This window comes from Pelodiscus sinensis, chromosome 32 (genome assembly GCF_049634645.1).
Source record: "Pelodiscus sinensis isolate JC-2024 chromosome 32, ASM4963464v1, whole genome shotgun sequence".
In the NCBI taxonomy this organism is placed as follows: Eukaryota; Metazoa; Chordata; order Testudines; family Trionychidae; genus Pelodiscus; species Pelodiscus sinensis.
Window position 1 is genome coordinate 3,913,932 of NC_134742.1, and position 17,208 is coordinate 3,931,139.

The 17,208-nt window shown below is 56.9% G+C and overlaps 1 protein-coding gene across 1 annotated transcript in view; it reads left to right on the top strand.

The window, feature by feature from the left end:
• Positions 1-17,208, top strand: part of LOC142823169 (killer cell lectin-like receptor subfamily B member 1B allele B) — a 45,993-nt gene that overhangs the window by 13,755 nt on the left and 15,030 nt on the right. The window lies entirely within an intron of this gene.

Here is a 17,208-nt window from a genome sequence, read left to right on the forward strand (position 1 = left end):
CCGCTGCAACTCAAGCTCCATGTCCCCCGGTTGCGGCAGGCTCAGGTTCGTTTGCCCCCTGCAACCCCCAGCCAGAGTAAGGAAAGCAGCAAACTGCACCTTCCCCTCACTCCCTGACAGCCAGCAATGCCCCCATCTGAATGGTGGGAGATGGGGGAGGAAGAGCTTCCCCTGAGGGGAGGGGGCTTGGGGCTGGGACGGTCCTGGGCAGGGGCACTTCTCCAGCCAGCTCCTCCCACTTTCCTGGTGATTCTCTTCTCTCCTGACCCTGCTGGGAGTTACGATCAGAGGAAGCTGCAGAGGGAATGTGGTGGCCCCGCACTTCCCATTTGGGAGAAGCCTTGAGCAGACAAACGCTTTGAAACAGATACCTGTTAGTGGTATAATATAAAAGCATTGTCTCCTCCTGCACAAAACTGCATGTTATCTGTGCATCTGAATTCCTATTGTATCTCTATTCAGCAAGTGTCTCTCACCAGCCCATCAATTCCCCACATGATGAGGCCGCTTGGAACAGCCCCACGGACAGGACCAGGCCACCCCATCGAGGTCACAGCCTCTTGGCTCCGCCTTCTGATTTCTAGGCTGGTTTGCTGTAGATTCAGGGCTGACTGTTCCTGCAGCCTGAACTGGGAACCCCACTGTGGCTCAGAAAAGCGCCTTGTTCTTCTCCTGCGGCTGGAAACCTGCAACAGCAACAAACTATGAACAACCCTCCACAGCTGCTGGAGCAGCTTCCTAGCAGTGAAAATCCAGCCTAAGCAAGTCACTCTGGGTCACACTGCAGATCTGTGAGGGAAAACCAGGCACTGAACCTGCCCCCCCCCCCCTTGCCTGAATCACGGGCCCAGGTTGTAACCACAAGGCCAGTCTTATTATAAACTGAAACATTTATTGAATTAATAGAAGAAACAGGGACCCACCCCCCCGTTTGAATTCGGTGCCATTTGTCCATTTCCCGGCCTGGCCCAGTTCCCTCCGTAGGCCAATCCAGTCGTCAAAGGATCCTTTATAGCGCACCAGGAAATCCTTGGTTCACAACATAAAAGCCAATATACATCAGACTGCAGCCTCTCTGGGTTCTCTGCAACCTACCTGGAAATGACACCCAAATGCAGGGGGAAGTCTGCACGTTGCCCCAGTCCAGGATAGGAACAAATGTCAAACGATGGGAAGTTCTGGGCCGATGCCAATTCTGATTTTCAACCAGCCTCTGGCTCCTATTCTCAGTTGGAACCAGACCTTCTACAGTCCTGCATTATGAGCAAATCCCCTCATTGTACTGAGAGCAGAGGTGAATGAGGGGGCACCTCAGTGCACTGGTCTGGCAAGAGCAGCCTGTACTCCCTTAGGAGCTGGCTGGGGCGGGCTGGTCTGCAGGAAGCAGGGGATTTAAAGAGGTCTGCAGGGGGTGTGCTGTAAGGGAGGCTCACACACTTCCAGGTGGCCTACTGGGAGGAGCAAGCTAGTTCCCATCTGGCGGCAGCAACCTGGTCCTGCCCCTCAGGGTGGCGGGAAGGAAATTGGTTGCAGCCACCTGGCCCTTGTCTGGCCTCAGCTGCCTGACTCCCAACCCTGTCTGGCTTTGGCTGCACTGGCCCCGATCCTGAAGCAGGCCCCTCAGTCTGGTCCCATTTGGCCATGAAAGGAGCTGGCAGCAGCCCTTGGTCTCGCTCTTCCCTCAGAAGGGTAGGAGGGTGGGTGGGATTGGCCGTGGTGATCCTGGCTTAGCCCCTGTCCAGCTGCAGATGCCTGGCTGCCAGGATACAGCACAGAGTGTTCCCTTGGTCACTCCCAGATCGGCGCAGTCATGGCCTTCCTGGTCTGTCTCCCCAGCATCACCCCGGAGGCAAGTCTCAGGGGCCTTGGACAGATGGACACTGGCTGGTACTCCCCTGAGGGAACAACTCATCCCACCGCAGCCACCCCAGCGGCAGTTCTAGGCCCTGTGGGAAAATTACTAGGCCCAGGGTTCATTCCCAGTGAAGCCTCTCTTGGTCCCTTCAGAACCTAGGGTCCCGGAGGCAGCAGCTGACCCTGGCAACAGGCCCTGCCCTACCTGCCAGGCCTCCCGCAGCCCCTCTCAGCCCGTCAGGCCAAGCACAGGACCAGCCTGCAGCGGAGCAGGAGGTGGGGCTCCCAATGGCCTCCTTGTCCTCTCCTGATGAGGCAGTGGCAGGCACCTCGTTCTCAGCCCTCTCCCCTCCGTGCTCCGGACTACAGGGCCCTTCTGGACTTGCTTTGCAAAGCTGCCACTAGTCTAAACCTACAGGCAGAGGAGGGGGACATGTAACAGGATGAACCCATCCTAGATGTCCTGACTACAGATGGCACCTCCAGAGGGGCTCTCACCATTATCAAGTCCATCATGTCCTTCGCCAATACCATGTGGCACACAATCCCCTCCATCCCTCCCATAGTGGAAGGGGCGGAGCATCAATACTTTGTGCCAGGAAAAGGCTTTGACGATCTCTTTCCCATCTGTCTCTGCTCTCTAGTCGCACAGGCAGTAAATGAAAAGGAACAATAAGGCCTCCAGGCCCCAGCTCCTAAGTCTAAGGACAAACAAGTATCTTGACCTTTTTGGATGTAAGGTCTATTCGACGGGAGTGGGAAGGGGGGCGGGGGCTGTTGCTCTCAGGGCCGGCCTTAGGCCAATTCACCCGATTCCCCTGAATGGGGCCCTGCACCCTGAACCTGGAAGTGTGCTGGGCACCATGAGAGGCGAGTGAATATTCAAAGCCGGGGGCCCTGCTACAGCAATATTTGGAGCTGGAGTGGTCCCCGGACTCCCCTTGCTGGCCCCCCCATGTATCCTCCCACCCCGCCGCCAGAGCATCCCCCTCAGCCCTGGACTGTCCCTGCTGTGCGTAGCTCTCAATGTGGCTCCTTCTCACTGGCTGCTGCTGCCATATGCGGCATTTGCTGGTGAATGGGGATACGCCCGGGCGTGACATGACGTCATGGCCTGGGACTTTAAAATTGCTCTGCGGCACATTGCGTTGCATGACCTATCTCCAGGTTTGGCGTCCGGGGCTTGACCGCAGGCCCCAGCCCCGCAAAGTGGGAGGCAGAAGGTAGTGGAGAGGGAAAACTAGGGGGAGGGCAAGGGGTTTGTGGGGAGGGGTGGGAGAGGAAGGGGCTTGTGTGGAGGGGAAGGGGATAGGAGAGGAAGGGGCTTGTGCAGAGGGGGAAGTGGGTGGGAGAGGAAGGGGCTTGTGTGGAGTGGGAGGAGAGACAAATGCCTGGAACCAAGTGGAGAAAATGAGGAAAAGAGCAGGAGGGGAGGTGTCAGTGAGAGGGGGGACAGGGTGATGCTGTGAAAGGAGAGGAGAGGAGAGGGTAAGGGAATTGGGAGTCAAAGGGGGGACGGGGAGGTGCTGGGAGAAGGCTTGAAAGAAGGGGTGGGCATGAGGAAGGCAGGGTTGAAGCAAGTCATGTGTGATGGCACAGAGGGGCAGAGGGTGGTGAGGGGGTGGGCATCAGGGAAAAAGAGGGCAAAGGGAGCAGGGGAAGTGAGGGAAGGGGGAGGGCTAAGGGAAGGTGCAGGTGCCATGGGATTCTGGGGTGAAGCAGAAGGGCAGACACCTGCAGGGGAGGGACCAGCACCAGAGGAGAGAAGCAGGGCAGGTGTGTAGAGGGAGGTTTTAGGAGAGGGGATGAGGAGGGGTAGCTCACATGATCAGAGTGGGGCTACTGGAGGAGTGGGCACAGAGAAGAGCTAGTGGAGGGGGGCAGGTTCCAGGAGGGCTGAGGGCAGTGAGAAGGGCAGGAGTCAGGACAGCAGAGGAGGGTGAGGAGTTGGGGGGGCAACAGGCACCAGGGGAGCTGATGGAGCAAGGGGAGCTGACATGGCAGCAGAGGGAAAAGGTAAAGGTTTATAAAATATTTAGTAATAACTTGGGTGCCACAGTGGCACATCCAATCAAGCCACATGAACTCAGTACAGGTGCACAACACAAAATCCATTCTGCTCATGGGAGGAAACTCTTAGGCTATGTCTACACTGGCAGCTTCTTGCTCAAGAACATCTTGTGCAAGGGTTCTTGTGCAGGAACTCTTGCACAAGAACATGTCCACAGTGCCATGTGCAAGCTGTGCTTTTGCACAAGAGCATCCATGGCAGTGTGGATGCTCTCTTGCCCAAGAAAGCTTCGATGGCCATTTTAGCCATAGGGGTTTCTTGCACAAGAAATCCCTGCCGAGCATCCACTCTGCCCTCTTGCGCAAGAGAGGTTACACCTGTTAGAAAAGAGCATAGCTCTTGCGCAAGACACCCTCTCTTACCACACTGTACTGTAACTTTCTTTGCACAAGGGCAGGCGGGCAGTGTGGCAGCTCTGCGGGTTCTTGTGCAAGAACAGCTTTACTTGCACAAGAAGCCGTGAGTGTAGACATAGCCTTAGAGGGAACACTTCCCCCAGCCCCCGAGCTAATGTCACACACATTGAGTTAATGCAACTGCAGGATAGTTGCATGAGGGGAGTTTGGTGGGGGCGAAACTAATCCCTGTTGGTAGGAGGATGGTGGGAAAAGCCCTTTGAGAGGGGTTACATGACACCTTTTACTTCTGGTCATGTGTCCATCTTACCTCCAGAGGCGTAGCTAACGGGGGGGAGTGTCAAGGGGCGTGGCTAACAGGGAACTTAATTCGAACTAGCGGAGCGCTTAGTTAGAACTAGGTAAACCTCATTTTATGTGGATTAAGCCTAGTTCGAACTAGCTAGTTCGAATTAAGGGCTGTGTAGCCCCTTAATTCAAACTAGTGGGAGGCTAAGGCTTCCCAGGTTTCCCTGGTGGCCACTCTGGCCAACACCAGGGAAACTCTATTGCCCCCCTCCCGGCCCCGGAGCCCTTAAAGGGCCACGGGCTGGCTACACAGTTTGTGCCCGTTGCAAGGCTGCAAGCACCCGTGCCAGCAGACCCTGCACCTGCCACAGGATGAGCCAGCCACCCGAGGGCTCCCAGCCCTCCACTGCTCCCCAGGACCAGCCTGGCGGCACCCAGGAGCCTACCCGTGGGCGCAAAAGGCGGGTGCCCGCTTGGTCAAGTGCGGAGATCGTGGACCTCATCGAGGTTTCGGGGGAAGCCTCCAATGTCCACGATCTCCGCACTAGCCACTGGAACGCGGCCGTCTACGGCCGCATGGCTGCCAGCCTGGCCGCCAGGGGCCACCAGCGCAGCTGGGAGCAGGTCCACTGCAAGGTCAAAGACCTGCGGCAGTCCTACTCCCGGGCCTGCCAGCCAGGGGCCGACCCAGAGGCCTGCCCCCACTTCCACGCCCTGGACCGCTTCCTGGGGGCTCATGCCGTCCCTGCCCCCCGGGACGTGATTGACCCCGGGGCAGAGGGACCGCTCCTGGAGACGGAGGAGGAGGAGGAGGGCTCTGAGAGCCAGGAGCCTGCCGCCAGCCTGCCCGGGACCCGGGAACCCCGAGGCACCCCACAGAGCCGCTCACCTGCGTCATCTGAGGCGGGGGAGGCGTCCACCTGTGAGTACCCTCGTGTTCCCCTTATGTGTACGGGGGGCTGGGGCGAGAGGGAGCCTCGGGACCGTGCGCCTGGGTCTTGCCCACCACGGAGCAGCAGATGGGGATCCTGCAGGGGCCCTGGCCTTGCAGAGGGGAGCTGGGTTTCACGCACCTGGGCCCCTGGGGTAATTGACCGCTGGTCTTCTTGCACCACAGCTGCAGCACCTGGGCCTGCAGGGCGCACCACACCACCTGCAGCAGCTGCCCATGCCCGGGCAAGCAGGAGAGCCAGGAACGAGGAGGAGTATCAGCGGCGGCACCTCCGGTTCATGGACCACCAGCTCCGCACCCAGGACCACTGGGTCCAGGAGGACCTGAGGCTGCGCCGGAGGAGTCTGGAGGCCCTGGAGGAGCAGGGCCGTGCCCTGCGAGGCCACCTCCAGAGCCTGCTCGACCGCTTCCCATTTCCTCCTCCCCCTGCTCCCTCTGCTCCTCCTGCTCCCCTTGGTCCCCCTCCTGCTCCTGCTCCTGCTTCCGCTCCTGCTTCCTCCATACCCCCTGTCCTTCCTGCCCCCCCCTCCACAACCATTTCCCACCGACGCCCCCGGACCCGCAGTGTGGCGAGACGGGAGAGGCAGCCGGACTCCCACCCCTGAGCTTTCCTTTCCCTTCCTCCCTTCCCTCCCCTCCCCTTCCAGCTCCCTCGTCCCAGGTTTCCCCCTCCCCTCTCCCACCCTCATTCCTCCCTTCCACCACTAAGTTCTGTGAAATAAACAGACATTTTTGTTTCAAAAACAGGTGTCTTTATTTGACAGTAGGTAGGGAGGGGAAAGGGGAAGGGGGGTAGGGTGGAAGAAGGCCCCAGTGGGGCATGCAGGGAGAGGTCAGTCCTCCTCCTCCACCTGGAAGCTCTCCCGCAGGGCTTCCCGGATCCGGACGGGCCCCCGCTGGGCTTCCCGGATGGCGGCGGTGCGGGGCTGACCGTAGTGTCCAGCCATGCGGTCAGCCTCAGCCATCCAGGCTGGCAGGAAAGCCTTCCCCTTCCGCTCACACAAATTGTGGAGCACACAACATGCTGCCACCACGGGAGGGATGTTGTGCTCGGCCAGGTCCAGACGGGTGAGGAGGCATCGAAAGCGGGCTTTCAGTTGTCCGAAGGCCCCCTCCACCACGATGTGGGCCCTGGTCAGCCTGGCATTGAAGGCCTGGCGGGAGGGATTGAGGTGCCCCGTGTAGGGCTTCATGAGCCAGGGCTGCAGTGGGTAGGCGGCATCCCCCACCAGGCAGACGGGCATGTCCACGTCCCCGACCCTGATGTGGCGGTCGGGGAAGAAGGTCCCGTCCTGCAGCCGCTGGCACACGGAGGAGTTGCGGTACACCCGGGCGTCGTGTGCTTTGCCGGACCAGCCCACATTAATGTCTGTGAACTGTCCCCGGTGGTCACACACAAGTACCCCTTGTGGTTGACGTACTGGGACGCCTGGTGTTCCGGGGCACGGATGGGGTTGTGCATCCCGTCGATGGCCCCCCCGCAGTTGGGGAAACCGAGGGCGCCGAATCCCCGGATGACGGCGTCCGGGTCGGCGAGGCGGACCACCCTGCGGAGCAGCACCCGGTTGATGACCTTGACCACCTGCGGAGAGAGACACAGCAAAGCGCCAATGAGTGGGGCGCCCGGGTGGCTGGGAGCGTGCGTGCCTGGCAGTGCCCCGCGCCCCACTCCCAGAAGCAACCCCCCTGGCAGCGTGTAGTACGGGCGGGACAGCCCGACTCCTCCGGTGCGGGGCGCTTTCGCCTCCTCCCACCCCCCCTTTGTCCCTAGGGTGGCCCATCCCCTCCTCGCAGCCCCCCTCCTCCCCGGCTCAGTGGCCGACGAGTGCCATACCTGCATGAGCACCGCTCCGACGGTGGATCTCCCCACGCCGAACTGGTTCCCGATGGATCGGTAGCTGTCTGGCGTGGAGAGCTTCCAGAGGGCGATGGCCACCCACTTCTGGAGGGGGATGGTGGGTCTCATGCGAGTGTCCCTTATTTGCAGGGCAGGGGTGAGCCACTCGCAGAGCTCCAGGAACATGTCTCTCCTCATCCTGAAGTTCTGGGTCCACTGTCGGTCCTCCCAGCGCTCCAGGACGATGCAGTCCCACCAGTCGGTGCTGGTGTCCAGACGCCAGACGCGGTGGGGCATGCCGGTGCCGGGGCACCGCCGTGGCTCCTCCAGGGCGGCCAGGCGGAGAGGCAGGGGGCTGACGTTCCCCAGGTGGTGCCAGGCAGCCTCGAGCCATTGCTGGCAGGCTTGCAGCAGCAAGTCCAGAATGTGCACCAGAAGGTGCAGGGCGAGCCGTGGCTCCATGTTGCCACCTGCGGCGGCCCCCCCGAAGGGAAGCACCGACACAGACGGGCACAGAGACCAACGCTTTGCTGTCCCTCGGCGAGGTTGGCAAGCAAGCAGGAAAAGCTGAGAACCGGCTGTCCAGGGGGGTCCCTGTAAGCTCGAGCCTCAGATAGCCTCAGAGAGCAGCCACACAAAGCAACTACTGACCTGATGCCCTGCAGAACCAGTTTCAGCTGCCCTTAAGTGTACCCTGGTGTCCAATCAGTGTGGACGCGCTAGTTCGAATTAGCAAAACGCTAATTCGAACTAGTTTTTAGTTCTAGATGCACTAGTTCGAATTAGCTTAGTTCGAATTAACTAATTTGAACTAAGTTAGTTCGAATTAGCGCTGTAGTGTAGACGTACCCTCCCTGAGTAATCTTTTCTGAATCCTGCCCATCTCTTAGCATTTATGGGATAATGGGCTCATGTAGAGTAACATCCTTCAGTATTACACAATAACCTGGAGTGTAATCAGTGGGGGTGAAGGAGGAATTGGTCCCTGGGGCAGGTTAATCTATTGCTGCCCAGTACCGCGGTATCGTGCACCTCCTGAGGATGTAACTGTTGCTACTTGGAGTTGGAAATGGGAAGCTCCCATCAGGTCTGCTCAGGTAGCCGCCCTGCTACCGTCACAGGCCCCACTGGGAATGTCTGTGTTGCTGCTGTTCCCCTGTCCCTGCCCTGCTGGGGGTGTAGGGGCTTCATGGGGCATCTCCCTAGGGCCACCAGCAAGAAGGGCCCCAATTGGTTCTCAAACTGATCATAACGACGTCCTGTAACTGTCTGCATGAGGGAGAGGATCACTCCTGTCCATTCAGGAGCAATCAGACAGAACCGATCAGAGATGAGGACCTGACTCCACTGGCCCCAGAGGGGCGCAGGCTCATTTCCCCAGCTTGGGATTGGTTGTATCATGCAAGCAAGGTGCTAACAAACTTCAACAGGACTTTACTTTCCAAAAGTGACACCTCTTTACAAAGCTGCTGCTGCTGCTTCCCCCTCTGTAGCTCTCACTAGGCCTGGCCCATCTCCTCCCCCCTCCTTCCTGCTTCCTGTGCTTCCAGACTCTCAACAACCAGTGCTCCCAGTTCTAAAACACCACAGGATGTGGGCTCAGGGATTTCAGTGGGGCTGCCCCAGTTCACGCCCGCCAGGGCCTGGCCCCACTCTCTGTCCATGGAACTGGCCCCATCCAGCAGGCACCTCCCTGTGTCTGTCAGGGGCTTTGGGAGCCTTCAGCCGACAGTGGCTGCAGAGAGACCAGGGCAGCCCCAGCCCTGTCAGCTCCACCTGCCCCAGCTAGATAAACCAGCGACTCCCGCCAGACCGAGTGACCCGGCAATTCTCTCTGCAGGAACCCTTCAACTCAGCCCCCGCCGGGCACCAGGGAAGAGACATGAAGCCAGGAGTGTAACGATAGTTCAGAAAAGGAATCCTAGTCCGCACTATCTAGTCCATGCCACGTGTAGCTGCAGGCATGGAGTCCGCACTAGCGGACATTTAAAAATGGCGGCAGCCAGCAACATGCACATGAAGCCCGGGAAATTCAAATCCCGGGCTCCATTTGCAAGTTCGTATGATTACATTAACCACCTTAGTTCGAATTAGGGTGGTAGTGTAGACATACCCTATCTGTTCATCTCTCCATATTTCTCACTGGAACAGTCTCAATCCCACTGTTCCGGCAGAGTTGTGTTTAGCACGCACAGGGCATAAAGCCCCATCATGCTGGGTGCTGCACAGACACAGCGAGAGACAGTCCCTACCCCATGTAGCCAGACAGGAACCCCCCTTGTAACATCCATTTTTGCTTGCTTGGATATGCAGGCTCAGTGACTATGAATGGCTGTAAACAGAGATATGCCAATTGCTGACCAAGAGGCTGCCGAGGAGTGCCCTTGACTCAAACCCATATTGATATGAACACACAGCCGTCCGCGGGGGGGGAGGAGTCTCCCGCCCAGCAAAGAATATCCGGCACTCCTAATTTAGCTATTTTCCTCTCTTACAAGTGTAAATTATTTGAAACTTGCTTGTAAGAACTGGTGCCACAAAACGGGCCAGTACAATTTGGCATCTTAAGAATACGGGCCCCCAGGATTATAAAGATGGGTCCAGCAGCACATTTACTCTGAGCGTCAATCTACTATCTATCTGCTGGTCAGGTTTGGTGTTTGACCTCCTGACATTCTTTGGGGATGCCCACCATGTATCCGTCTTTCCTAGGAATTGAGGGACCGGCCCTGGCCTGACACGCTGAAGTCGAGAGGCACAGAAGGGGGTAAAACTTGTACCTGGATGTGGTCCTTTGTCTTAAGTGTACACATAGATTTAGAGCTCTTTAAAGATTAAGCTGTCACTTGGTACCATTATTTCTATTTTCTATCTTTGTTTTCTTTGTAACCATTTTTAAGATCTGTATTTGCTAGCAGTCAAGAAGTAGAGCAATAGCCATTGTAACCATATGCTTTTATAAGTCTTTTTAATAAACCTGTAACTCTTTAAGTTTTTAACCTGACTCCTTCAGTTGCTGTAACAGAACCAAGCACAATTTAAAAGAACTTCAGCCAGTCATAAGGGACAGGTATAGGAAGAGCTTGGGCATTTGGATCGTGTCACTCCCAGGTGACAGATCCGTTGGGGCATCTCTCAGTCTTCCCTAGACTGCCCGCTGCGAAGGGATCCTGTATCCTAGCAGCTAAAATCTGAGATGTAATAAGCTCTTCCTATAAACAGGGGTGTCTGTCAGCCTGTTGGCTGCCCTCTGCGACAGGACCCTGGTCCTAGCAGTAAAGTCACGGACGTTAAACCTTTTCTCAGTACACACACACACACATTGCCCTGACCGTCGGCTGACACCCCAGCTGATATCTGGGTTCCCTTGTGTTGGGCAACCAACAGTTAACTGGTTAGAAAATATAATTTTAATAATTTAACTGGTTAGCTGTTTTGACCAATATTTACATCCCTCTTTAGCATCAGCTGTTGTGTCTGTCAGGCAAACCTCATACACACCCCTCTGTCCATCCCTCTCTCCATATTTCACTCACGCACTCCCAGCCGCTCTGTTCCAGCTGAGCTGTGTTTAGAGCACACAGGCCTGGGAGGACAATGATGGCATAAGGCTGCCTTTGTCCCCATTGCCTGATATTGAGTTGAGCAATTTAGGCTGGGACTGTCAAAGCTGCCTATTATTATTATTATTATTATTTTATTAGCAATCAATGGGAATGGGTGTTCAAATCCCCTAGGCAACTGGGAAACTCCTGGCCTTACTAGATCGCCTGTATGAGCTCCTGGAATCCTATACCCATAGTCCCATCCAGGCAGGGGCAGCTCCAGCAGTGTGTCACCGGCCCCTTTACTTGCTACTCCTGGTTCCAGACCTCCAGCAGCTGGGAGCCCCTTGCTGTTGAGTCACTGCAGCACTTGTTCCACATTATATTTTCTTTGGCGACCCGGTAGCACTTGTCCCGGTGCAGACCCCAGTCCATGGGGCAGAGTCTGCACCTGGAGCCCCCTGCAGAGAGAGAGAACTGTTATTAATGCTCTGCACATTCTTCCTGGCTCCTCCCTTCCTGGGACTGGGGGGCAGGGATGAGATTAAAAGGGTTGAAAATTCCCTCTGTGCTCCCTGAACCCTGGGCCTGGCTGCTCCTAGTGTCAGTTAGAGCAGCCTTGGGGCTTCTCTGCGCTATCCATTGCTCCCATATGGGCCCTGCACAGCAGCGACTACCCACAGTGCACTGCGCTCTCGCCACACACCCCTACCTGCCCCCTATATTGGGGGTTGGGAACAGCGTGTACAAGGGGCCGTTACCCCAGCTCCACAGAAGCTGGAGAGGGCCCCCCCCCCCCCCCCCCCCGGGCAGGGTTGATTGTCAGGGACCGAGCTACCCACTTTAAGGCCTCTTAATGCTACCAGTGTGTTCTAGAAGGGTCCTGGAATAACTGGGGGAGTGGGGGGGGTTAAACAAGGACCAAGGGGGGGGGTCTGGAACCCAGGAGTGGTGGGTGGGACACAGGGTCCAGATGTTGAGGAGCAGGAAGGGGTGTATTAAGAGGTGTCCCCCCATCCCCCAGAAAAAATTCAGACAGTTTGGTATGAGGCTGTTATTAACATTTCCATGGTTGGGGGTTCCCCATAACAGTCACTAGGTGTCACTGCCCCACAATCTCCTCAGAGATCCCAGGCCCACCTGAGGCAGGTGCATACATGTGAAGGGGGGGGGAGGGGAGATGTAGGACTACCAGTGTCGTACCTTGGTGTTTTCGTACCTCGGCACCTTCGGTGGTCTGGACTGTCAGTGTCAGCGACGTTTGGTCAGGGTCGTCCTGGCGTGCTCCTGACAGGACCTCTACTCCGTTGTTAAACTTTCGGCTGCGTGCGTAACAATCAGTACTTCCTTTATCTAGAGTGTTAGACCTCATGCACTTGGGTCAACACAAGAGATCTCTGAGAGGCCCCGGAAACAACAGATGCAGGCAAGGTTTGAAATCAATCGAGCAGGTTTATTGTCAAATGCGAAGCTCTACCAGTTGGTAACAGATCAGTACAATGTTACACCACTGGGCACTATGGCCTGCGTTGACAAGGTACCAACACCAGGCAGGCCTATTGCCACAGAACAAATATTAACAGCACTTCGTCAAAGTTAAGCTACTGTGCACTCTGTAAGTTTAGGCAATGACACCTGCCGTTCAGGCGCCTAGTGCGCCCCCCCAAGGTTGGCCGGAGAGCACCCTCTGCGGTGTCCTTTTATAGACAGGTACAAACAACTTACATCATTTCTTTATGTACCAGGTTACCACCCTCTGTTGCCTAGTTACCACCCCTCACCTTACGGAAGGGGGGCTTACTTACTATCCTTCATGCTGTCAATTCCGACCTGGTCCTGAACCTAGGTCGGTATGTGCATTAGTTTTTAGGGAGTCTTTGTACCAAGATATTTCTTATTAAGATGTTCCATTACTCCCCTTTGGCTTACAGTCTGGACCCAGTGCCTCCCTGTGTCCTTCCATGCTCGACCTAACTTACACAATCACACAGTTATCAATAGGGCTTCTTTCTTGGCTCCTGTTACTGAACCAAAGTCTTGCTCACTAGATTGCAGGCCTGTTCCTGTTTCCATGTTGCAGGCCTTAGGCCTGCTGACTCCATATTACTGACCCTCAACTTACTACAACCAGATATTCTAAAAAAAAATACTGGACACACTGGATTGGGGGGCCGGGACTGGCTGGGAGGAAGAGGGGGGCGGGAAGCAGAGCTGGCGGCGGGGAAGTCGGGGCCAGTGGGGGGAGATCAGGGGAGAGGTAGCAGGCGGGAAGCAGAGCTGGTTGGGGACAGCAGGGCTGGCTGGGGGAGATCGGGGTAGGAGGTGGCCGGTGTGAAGCAGAGCTGGTCGGGGGGGGGGGGAGGTGCAGCGGGGTTGGCTGGGGGAGATCAGGAGGAGGGGAGAACTGGCCGCCGGAAACAGGGCTGGCAGGGACAGTGGGGCTGACCAGGGAAGATCAGGAGGAGAAGTGGAGAAGGGCCGGCCAGGAGGAGAGTGGAGGGGAGCGAATTGCCTGGCGGAGAGTGGGACTGACCTGGGCACGTACAAATCCCGGGACGCTCCCCGTGCCGTGCAGGGTCCCAGTGAAACAGGAGCGAGACCACCTGTGGCTCCACCAAATGCTTGACCAGCGCAACCAGGGCTCCCAGTGCTGATCACGCCTGGCCCCCAGTCACTCCTCCACCGTCAACAGGCTTCCGTCCAGCGCCCAGCCGGAAAAACAGAAAGTACCGAACATTGCACATGTCTGGTATTTTCTCAATTTTTTTACTGGAGAGAGGGTCCAAAAACCAACTGTCCAGTAGAATACCAGACACCTGGCAATGCTAGCAATGGGGGGGTGGAGGTGCTTGGAGCCAGGACTCTTGGCTTACCTGCATTTTAGTATCTAGGGTGCCAGGTGTCCAGTATTCCACTGGACAGGCCGGTTTTTGGGTCCTCTGTCTGGTAAAAAAATCCAGAAAATACCAGACTTGTGCAATGTCCCGTGTTTTCTGGTTTTCCAGGTGGGCGGCCAATGGAAGCCTGGCAGAGGCAGAGGGAGGGGGCTAGGAGGTGGGCGCGATCGGCGCTGGGAGCCTCTGCTTGCGTCTGAGGAGGGGAAGCCCAGTTCCAGTGTGTCTGGTATTTTTATTAGAGTATCTGGTAACCCGGGGGGGAGAAGAGACCGACACAAACTGACACCCCCACAGGCAGCCCCTCCCCCCAGAGCTGCTGCCCCCTCCACTTAGCCCCGAGGGCCCCTCCCCAACAGAGAGACGCAGGTCACAGCCCCTCCCCCACATGAGGGAGTGAGGCCGGAGCAGGAGGCCGGGGGAGATGCGAGGGGAAAGGAGCCGCACGTCCTGCTGCCGCCTAACTTTGAAGAGAAGCTAGATGATTTCATGGAGGTTAGGTCCATAAAAGGCTACTAGCCAGGGGATAAAATGGTGCCCCTGGCCTCTGTGTGTCAGAGGCTGGAGAGGGTTGGCAGGAGACAAATCGCTTGGTCATTGTCTTCGGTCCACCCTCTCTGGGGCGCCTGGTGCTGGCCACTGTGGGCAGACAGGATACTGGGCTAGATGGACCTTTGCTCTGACCCAGTCTGGCCGTTCTTGTGTTCTTATGTTCTAACTCCGTGAGCCGCGCGGCTGGGGCGTTAACGGGGGCTCTACGCACGCGGCCCAGAGCTGGGCAGGAAAAGCGCGTGACAGCGGCGGTGGCCATTCGACTGAAAAGTGCCCGCCCCTCCCCCGGGCAAGTGGCGGCGCCGCCTCGGCATGTGGGGGAAGTGAAGCGTTTGGCTTCTGTCCACAGAATCACTGTGTCCTGGGGGGGCAGGGGCCTCCCGCCCTTCCATCCATTCCCACACCAGCCCGGCTGACACTGGCCCTGCTCCTAACCCCGCCCGGAGCCTCTCAGAGTTCGGGTGGCCTCCCCGTCTCCAGACTGGAACTGAGGCTGTCCCCTGCGACCTTGGGGCACTGTGTGCCTCAGTTTCCCCACCTGTGTACTGAGGAAAACAGCCCTGCCCTGATTCACTCTGTCGATGGAGGCTGTGTGCCTCAGTTTCCCCACCTGTGTATTGGGAAGAACAGACCTGCCCTAACTCATTCTGGCAATAGGAGAGGGAGGCTGAATGCCTCAGTTTCCCCAACTGTCCATTGGGAATAACAGCCCTGCCCTGACTTGCTCTGGGCATACGGGCTACATAACAGATGCTAACACTGCCTGGGTTTCCAAAGGGGTCTCAGTGACTAAGGTACAAGCCCCCACTGATTTTCAATCCCTGCTAGTTTTTTTGGACCCAGGCCTTTCGGGGCTGCTCCAAAGCCCATTGGAGTGAGAGGAGATGAGACTGACCAGGCTTTGGATCAGGCTCTGTGTCTCCATGGGTCTCTTTGCCTGTCCTTCCACCTAACAGCTACATGTAACACTGACCAGTCCCCTCACTCCCACCCACGATGTTTTGCCGTTTCCCATTTGGTGTCCGAGAAGGGACAGACTCCAGCAGACCCTGGGATCGGTGGAGCTGGGAGCAGATATACAGCGACAGCCCCTGGGAGTGGGGACCCCAGCACAGCAGCCTGCAGAGCCCGCCTGGAGCGTGACTGATCCCAGCTGTGACTCCCGGCCAAGCCCAGGCCAGTAGGTAACCCCAGCTTGTCTGAACCACCCTCCCCTGGGCACTGCTGGGCCAGGCTGGGGGGATAATGCAGGGCAGGGACATGCTGCCCCTGGCTGGCTGCACCCATCTAGCCCCAGCCAGGCCTGGGGCTGGGGCCTTTGATGCATGTAACTTCTAAGAATTGTCGCGGTTATTCAAGGCACCTTTTGCATCAATAAACAGCCCCTAAGGCAGCAGGTTCTGTCCAGCAACCTGTCACTCACCTAGCAACAGGCCATGGCTCAGCTTCCTGTGCGGTCTCACACCCCCCTCCCCACGCAGCTCAGAGAGGCTCCCAGCTGCACTGTCCCTACTTCCGCTCCCTGGGCGACAATACCCGAGCTGATGGAGGACGAGGAGGGCTACACGGTGCTGAACCTAAAGTCCAGGGGGGGCCGCTCGGCCGTCCCACCTGCAGCCAGGATCCCAGGTACTGATTGAAAACTCTGCTCCCCACCGCCAGGCTCCATGTCCCAGCAGCAAGGTCAGAGCTGCAGCTGCAACCCCAGGGAGGGCACACAGCATGTCAGGGGCTGGGGTGAGTCTGGGTTGAACAAGGTCTGGATTAGCAATGTGGGCAGACAGCAGAGAAGGATTCGGGGTCTGATCCCTCAGCATCTATGGACACAACAGAGAAAGCAAACAGGAGCTTTGCATTCCAAGATCTTCAAGGTGGGCAAGTGGGAAATTGAGGCCCAGAAGGGAGTGACTGGCCTGTGGACAAGAGGAAAGGCAGGGCCATGGCTAGGAGAGGAACCCAGGAATCCTGCTTCCTAGAATCCCTTCCTCTGCCCTGCCCAGCACCACAGTCCTCACAGAACTGAAACTAGAACCTCCAAGCCCAGCTTCCCATATCTAACCACTAGACCCCACTGCCCATCTATGGGAAAGGAAAGAAGCCAGTAGTTCTAATGCTCAGTTCCCTGCCCTAACCTAATGTCCCTTCCCCCCCGCCCAGAGCAAGCTACTGTCCAGCCCTCCTGCTCTAATTCAATGCTCCTCCCCTTGAGCCACGTACCCCACCCCAACCCCTATGTTCTCACCCAATGCACCCATCCATCCCCCAGAGCCAGACACCCCCAGCCCACATGCTCTAACTCAGTATTTCTAAACCTTTTTTTTTATAAAGTACCTGTTTTTTTTTAATTGTAAGTAACCCCAGTACCTACAGTTTCAGACACACACATTTTTTTCTACCATTGCAACACATTTGTTTAAACCACTTAATCTTTGCTGGGCGGGCGATGACATTTTTTGGTGTAAAAATTTAAAAAATAATAAAGCGCTGTAGTTTTCTCCAAATTTCAGCTGTGTTAATGTACTCTCCCCTCCCCTAGACTTCTCTCGAATATCCCTGAGAGTACTCGTACGACTGGTTGAGAAACACTGCTCTAACCTAATTCCCCACCCCTTCCCCATAGCCAGGGAATCCCCAACCCCCCATGCTCTGTCCCAATGCACCCGTCCCTTTTCCCGTTTGACGCTGCGGCGCGTGCACAGAGTGGCTGTTAATAGTCTGGGTGCGCGGCTCAGAACGCTCAATAGGACCAGCACGTGCCATCCTTCTCCCCACCCTGGCCTCAAGCCCACCCTATGAGGGCGGGGGAAGGGCAGCACCGACCATGGTGCTTGCGAGCTGGGTAGGGGAGCAGCATGTATG